An 8,089-nucleotide genomic window follows, 5' to 3' on the forward strand; every position below is an offset into this window, starting at 1 on the left:
ACCACCCACCGCTAACGGTTGGTCTACTCTTTTACCAACGAATAGTAGAATTGACTGTCACATCATAACGCCCCCTTGGCTGAAAGGGCAAGAATGTTTGATGTGACGGGGATTAGAACCAACGATTCTCGAATTACGAGTTGATTGCCTTAACCATCTGACCATGTCGGGCCGACATTGGATTAACCAAACAGTTTTCATTAACTGTTAATGAATTTTACAGTAGCAAAAAAAAAAAAAAGTCGGAACATCATAAAAAATTACTTGGAAGTTAGTATTGAATTTAGCCTCCAGCTAGAACAGCGGTAAGTCTACGGATTTACAATGCTGAAAGCAGCAGTTCGATACCCCTCGGTGAGCTCAGCAGATAGCCCGCTGTGGCTTTCTTATAAGAAAACACACACACACAGTATTGAATTTAAGTATTTGTAAATTTCAAATCATACAGAAGAAGATAATCAGAAAACTGAGGAGTACATCGGAAATTTGTACAACCTTTATAAGTAAATTCTATTTTTACCTAAAGCCTCATGTTTGATGTTTCTTAATGGTGACCCAGTTCCAATTTAAAGGTTATTAGTAATGATAAAATAAGACTTCATCTGGCTGAAACAAATATTATTTTTCTTAGACATTTCTAACACAAATTTATATTACTTTCTACTATTTTCATATAATTCGATATTTTCAACAAAAATATTATAAATGATTTCTGTAGATGAATAAACTTAATTTTTATAACCAAACGAATGTTTAGTTTTACTCATAATCCTAAAATTTCTATACGCAACTATAGCAAGATATTGAAGCTATTGCCAAATCTTATGTCAAAAATAAAAATAAAACTTCTAACGTAAGACGTATTTTTTTTAAGTTATTGTTACTGCAATACCTGGCAAACATGTCGAAAAAATTGAGTACACTAGACTGTTTTTAGTTTATCAAGGTGTGTTTTCTTTTATCCTGAAAAGTTAGTTTTGTATTCCATTGTATTTTTAAGGATAGAAACAGATTCATATTTAGAATTGTGTGTAAAACCTGTTTTTTTTACTTAGTTTTAATAATTTTTAATAATTAATATCTTCGATCCTTCGCTATAATGAATCTAATTATGCGTTCAATTTCTGAGAAAACGTTTTCCCACACAGCAGTATGGATGGATAAGATAGCATCACAAATCCAATATTTCAGTTCTTCAAGGTCTTTTGGTTTGTTATGGCAGGCCTTTGTTATGAAAAAAAACAAAACAAACAGAAATGAAAATCTAAAGGAGTTAAATCGAGCGAACGAGAGAACCGTTTGATAGGTCCTCCTCTATCAATCCAACGCTCCAGAAAGCTTTGGTTTAAAGACACTAACAATTCAACCAAAGTGGAGTGGTGCTCTATCCTGTTGAAAGATAGCTCTTAGCTGTAGAGTAAAGAACTATCGTAACATGTGTAGATGTGAATTTCCAGTAACAGTTCTTTCGTCAAAGAAACAAGAACAAAACAAAAATTAATACAACAAAACAAACCTTACAAACCTATTACTCGTTTTCATATTTAATTTTTTTTTTGTATACTCATTTTCAGATACCATGCATATATTGGTGGAGCAGGATATCTGTTTAATCATTTTCTTCCCATTAAACTAAATTAATAAGGATCATTGTACGTGAAAACTACTTAATCTAAATAATGTGTCGTAATATCTATATTGTGTCGGTATAAGATACTAACATAATAATCGAGCTCGAAACATATGTAAATTTCAGTGAGTTTCAATACATGTTGTGAGAAGAGCGTAAATAACTAAAAGTGTAGCTTTGTGTTTTACAACATATAAACAAAGTCTTGATATAAAGAAAACGAAAAGACAAATCAACCAGAAACCATTGTTACAAAAATAATGAATTCAAAGCGAAAGGTAAGGAAAACATTCAACTCATATTCTGCTTAAAACAAAGCCAACATTAAATAGTATATTGACGTAATACCTTATAATGTTAGTGGCTTTCAACCTGTATTTTTTTACGATGTGCTATCTTAAAAACTCTCATGTGTACACATTTTGCCAAATAAAAGTCAGGAGACTTTAGTAAAACATAGGATCAGTTTTTGTCTTAAAGTACAACTTGCCAAATTAACAACATTTACTCTAAGCAAAATAGCCATGTATTCGAAAAATCTGTGAAGATGCAACGGTTCAATCTGAACCATAGCATGTTAATAATACAGTATTGAACAAAAATACAGATTAATTTATATTACGCTACCTCTTAATTCTTTAGAAAAAAAACAGAATACCTCGGAACATCAACATTTTAAAACGTAACACAACTGAAAAATGAAACGTTAGAATCAATTTAAAATTGAGGTGAACAGTACGTCAGAGATTAAAACTTGCACTGCAAACTTTAAATAACCAGCCTCTAATTCGTTAATTTTATTGGTAATTACTGCCAAACAGTTTATACGAGTGTATAAATATGCTTTTTAAGCTACTGTAATCTTAATAAAATCGCAGTATATCGGGCTATTTATAATTATTAACAGCGAACAACGAAATGTTGAACAGTTTATTTATTATAAAGCAAGAACAAGAATCTCGTAAATTGATTTTTAACAAAAATAAAGTTAGTTTATTTCCTATTGGTGAGCACCATGATGCTCAGTGCTTTAATCTATTCCTTGTGCTGTTTCTTTCCTCTAAATTTTGATTCGAATTCCCGAGAGCAAACATGCTTTCCCTTTTAGCCGCGGGGCATTATAATGTTACGGTTGATTCCACTATTCGTTGATAAAACAGTAGCCCAAGAGTTGGCAGTGGATGGCGATGACTAACTGCCTTCCCTCTATTTTTACACTGCAGAATTAAGGACGGCTGGCGCAGATAGCTATCGTGTAACTTTGCACTAAACTCAAAACAGACAAACAATCCCTCTCAATTAACTTTTAAAAAAGGCTTCCCTTACAATGTAAACTCTAAACTCATTTTATACAGCGAGCACCATAACTGTTTTCAAAGAATAATCTGTTATTTAACATTTTTGACCTCATTTCTGTAATACCTAAAATTTCGTTTCAGTTTTTGCTTTAGTTGTCTACAAACGTTCATTATTGATTATTAACAATCGTATCTTATGAATGTCAAATCATCTTAGATTGCCGCTACTTTTATTGATTTGTAAAGCTGTAGTGACCTGAAGATTGATTTTCTGTGAAATGGTTCGACTTACACATGGGTATACACATCAACTTTTAATTAGTTAAGGTCTGTGTCCTCAATGGAGTGATTCATTTTTGTTATATTACCGTAAGGTTTTCTAGATTGTAGATCATATCTATAAATTGTGATATTTGGTCAGATCTCAATTTATATCGAGCAAAATATGTTTTATGTCAATAAATTTCCTGCAAATGAGACATCTGAATGCTCATTCGACTAATGTTTCATTCACTTGGTCTTGCACTTTCATCATTAGCTGCAACCATTAACCATTTGTAACCTACTAACTATCCTCAGTTCTCTTAATTTACTTAGAGGTAGTTTACCTTTCTGATCTGATGCTTTTAAGCATTAATACCGTGCTAGTAAATAGCATGTTTAGTACTTATAAGAGCAAAAGTAGTATGTCCCCCATTTCAAACGCACCGCAAGAAGGCGCAAGATGCGTGTAGAGGAAGGAAGAGGTGGGCGATGTCAGATAGGACGACGAGGCCACAGTTTCACTGTTTGCCACCAGAGAACGAGACGTTAGAGATGCTTTGCTAGACTGCCATGGCAGTCGACCATGATGTCATAGCTCAAACAAGTTGTCACCAGAAAGCACAACTAACTTATGGAGGGATAAAATTAGTTTAATAACAGACATGCGGCCATGATGGATGATTACGTCACACAGTAGAAAACATGTTCTTAGGTCGACATGCCTCAACAAGAATATAATTAATTAATTAAATCATCTTAAAAGAACACTCATTAAGTAGCTAATCCTAAAAAGGGCGGTGAATGTTAGTTCATTAGTACAATTAATAACTAAATCATCATACCCATAGTAGGGAAAATGTTTCTTAGTTCTCATGACTCATACATTTCACAGTTAATTAAATTATTTATAACTAACCAAACATGCTCGCTCTTTCAGCCGATGGCGCGTTATAATGTGACGACTAATCTCACTATTTGTTGGTAAAAAAGTAACCCAAGAGTTGGTGGTGGGTGGTGTTGACTAGCTACCTTCCCTCTAGTCTTACACTGCTAAATTAGGGACAGCTAGCGCAGATAGCCCACGTGTAGCTTTGCACAAAATTCAAAAACAAACAATTTATAACTAAATTGTTTTTAAACGAACGCTTAAAATTAATTCAATTATAATTAATTTGTCGTAAAAAGGACACTTAACACCATTTATCAGGTAATTAAATTTCTCGTCACAAAAAGACTATCTTAATTAAGAAATAATGTTATAATTATCGATCAAGTGTTTTCAAAAATAATGATATATTATTTAACTTAACATTATTACAGTTATATACGTTTAAATCACACTAAAAGGGACAATTTCGTTCAATAAATAAAACATGCACTTTTACAAACCTGACGTTAAACACCTATTTACTTTATGAAAAAAATAATTACGTAGTAACGCTTCTACTACTAGTTAATAAAATAATTTGCAAATGTTACTTTATCTTATGTTTTCAAAGGTAGAACCCTAAAAAGAACCTAGCATATCCTTATTATACTTATCATTAATTAGTCCTAAAATATATCTTAATTAAATTTACATTTTTAATAATCAAAGAAGTGTTTAAAGATTTTTCAGTGATATAACGAGATATCAAAAACAATGTTTAATACAACAGAATATAACATTTTTATCACGCACACAACACATGTCTGTTCGTTTATATTGCCATAAAAGTGTGATATCATAAAACAATATACGTCGTGAATACAACTTTTATTATGCAGTAATAATTTTACTAATTTGTGAAAAATAATTTCTACATGTTACTTTATTTCATGTTTTTTGAAGGCAGAGTTTTCATAAAAGGCATTTCGTTTTTATGTCATTAATTAGTCCTACAAGGATAATATGATAATTAAAACCTACTCAATCAAGTAATTAAAGATTTACGATAATAAATTATTACATTTCCTTGCCAGACATACCTTTAACTGTATCAGTCAGCTTAGAAAAAACGATGAATTCTATTTCAATATTAAAAAATCGTTATTTTTCTAATTGTCATATTTAGAAAAAATGTTGATATATATTAGGCAACTGTTTCAAAACATTGAAATTATCCAATTTTGACTTACTTACCAACAGCAAAAGTTTGCATGTAAATCAGAGACAAGACAAAGATTTAGTGTGCGTAAACATTTCCATCAGGATTTATTACAATTACACACAGAACATACTAACTGTCTAAAATGTATATAGGAACACCAATCACCATGTTAATTATAAAAGAAAACATACTATTTCAACTTTACGTTACTTGTCTACTATTTCATTTTTGCTACAACTAAAAATAATAAAGAAATGACTTACTGTTTCTATTAAAAGTTTACGCAACATTAAACTAATGTGTAGAATAATACGATCTTGAATTTGTATCATAGATGATCAGATGGACACTTATACTATAAGCCATCGGTGATGACATTATTGTCTTAATAACGTCCTCAATGGTTAGAAAGAAGAGGTTTTCACTATTTAGGAGATTGGCATATATTGTTTTTCAAAGAATTTGTTACTAATACTTAATTAATATTGCAAAACTTACGATGTTTGTAGATTATTTACATTAAATCATACCGTACAAATAAAACTTGCAAATCTTTACAACCATAATAATCTGCCATTGATAACCACTAACTAGGCATAAAATTCAAAGTTATTTTTCAGTTCAATAACATTTCAGTCGAACTGCGACACTTATGCTATATTCCTAGGTAATCATCATAGCAAATATAATGCTTTTGAACCAATACAAGCAGACTCAAAGATGCATAAAAGGAGTGATAATTTCACAATACACAGCCCAACTGAGCAGCTTGATCATATTTAAATGGATTATCTTTCATTTTAACTTTATGAAACCAATAAAATCATCCGAGTTATGTGATTTTTCTTACATAAAATTCACTTCTCATCCTAGACTAATATAACGTTTTAGTATTTGAAAGTAAAGTCCCGGAAAAAAACATACTAAAAATTAATTTATAAATAAGTGTTAATCTTAGCATTTTATGTATAAATTAAACAATTTTCTTTCTGAAAAGAGCCTCAGACAGCTCTTTTGCTCTCACTTCAACAGTCAGGAACACGCCAAACTAAATGTTTGAGGTTTAAATAGGGCAGATCTCATTCAAAATTCTGAGTAACGATCTTCTAATCATGTGCACCTGGTGTGATACACCTGTGTGTGAGTTGAGCTATTTTAAGTGGGTATAAATGTGGGGGTGTCCTAACTTTTTCCTCAGTTAGAATATGGATTTTTGTAGAAATACATTTGCAGAATATCTTAAAAAGTCTTTTCTTTCGTTTTAATTGTTTAGTTATATTCGTATAATCTCTCAGTATTGTTAAAATTGAGATTAAATATCTATATATCCAAAAATGTTACAAAAATACACAAGCTTTCATAGGGTGTCCTAACTTCTTCACATGACTGTATATGCTAAGAGATAATCAATAAATGTTATATAAATAACTTTCAACTTTTAGCACCTAAAGTAAAATGTACAAACGTAGAGACCATTATTAAATATTTTTTCTATATAACTACAATGTAATTGATTTAATATAGTAATATTATAATATCATAAAAGCATTATAGTAACTGATGTTGTGTATATGACAAACACTATAGTGTCATAAAACAAATTAATCACTTTATCCTAGGATTAGCTAGCCAATTATTGCACGTCCTTCAGTGGCTCAGCGGTATGTCTGCGAACTTATAACGCTAAATACCGGGTTTCAATACCCGTGGTGGGCAGAGCACAGATAGCCCATTGAGTAGTTTTGTGCTTAAATCAAAACAACAACAATTATTGCAAAATAGAATTGATAATTCTCATCCTACGGTTTTAATAATTTTTTGTATATTTTTTGAACCAAGACGGTCTGTGACACTTCACACTATCTCTCTTTATTTCTTCTAACTCTGCTCCATTTCTACATTCCACCACAGTATTACATAGTATTAGTCTAGCTAAGTAAAAATGAAAGCTGTAGAAAGAAATATGTAATGTTCTTTTTAAAGTGATGACTTATGAGCAAAATTCATCGATTGGTTAAGTCACAATCCTACACTGTAGGTGCAACTATCCTCCAAACAATCTTGTCTAGTCGTCAGTGTCCGCACTGACGTTGTCTGAATTGTGTGATTCTTAATTGTTCGTTTTCAGATTGTATCTGTGCGATTTGCTATAGTGTCAAGCAACTTGAAAGTTTTAAAAAAGAGCATTGATAATCTGTATGTGTGTGTTGGTGACGTGAATATATTCAACCTTTACATTTCATCATGTGCTGTCCCAAATAACGGGAGTTTATTTCTTCGACATCTGATAAGGGGGTCGTTAGTTTTATAAACTTAGAAACGACACAAAGAAATTTCTATGTGTGTTTCGTGAAACAGTGTGAAAATTTTATTATATTAAATAATAGTAATCAGTAAGTCGTTCATATATATGTGGGGAGATTACTGGTTAGATACGATTTATGACACAGTTTCTTACTGAACACTGCCTGAAAGAAGTTATGAATAGTTTTAGAAATGTATCCTATACGTTCACACGTTTTGTGTGTGTTTGGAAATAATAAATGGCTGTATATGAAATGGACGAAGTAAGTCGATCATTTATTATTTTTAATAAAGTTAATGATTTTTAACTAAATTTAATCATTGATTAATTCTACTATCACAGTATATTTGTTAAAATCCTACAATATTATTGATTAACTATATATGAAATTCCACCTTTGTAAAACACGTAGAAATTATTTTATCACAAACTAGTAAATATTATTGCATAATAAACCTTTATGTTAAATTAGTAAAAGTACAAGTTCTAATTATTCTATACT

Source organism: Tachypleus tridentatus, chromosome 7 (assembly GCF_004210375.1).
Source record: "Tachypleus tridentatus isolate NWPU-2018 chromosome 7, ASM421037v1, whole genome shotgun sequence".
Classification (NCBI taxonomy): Eukaryota; Metazoa; Arthropoda; class Merostomata; order Xiphosura; family Limulidae; genus Tachypleus; species Tachypleus tridentatus.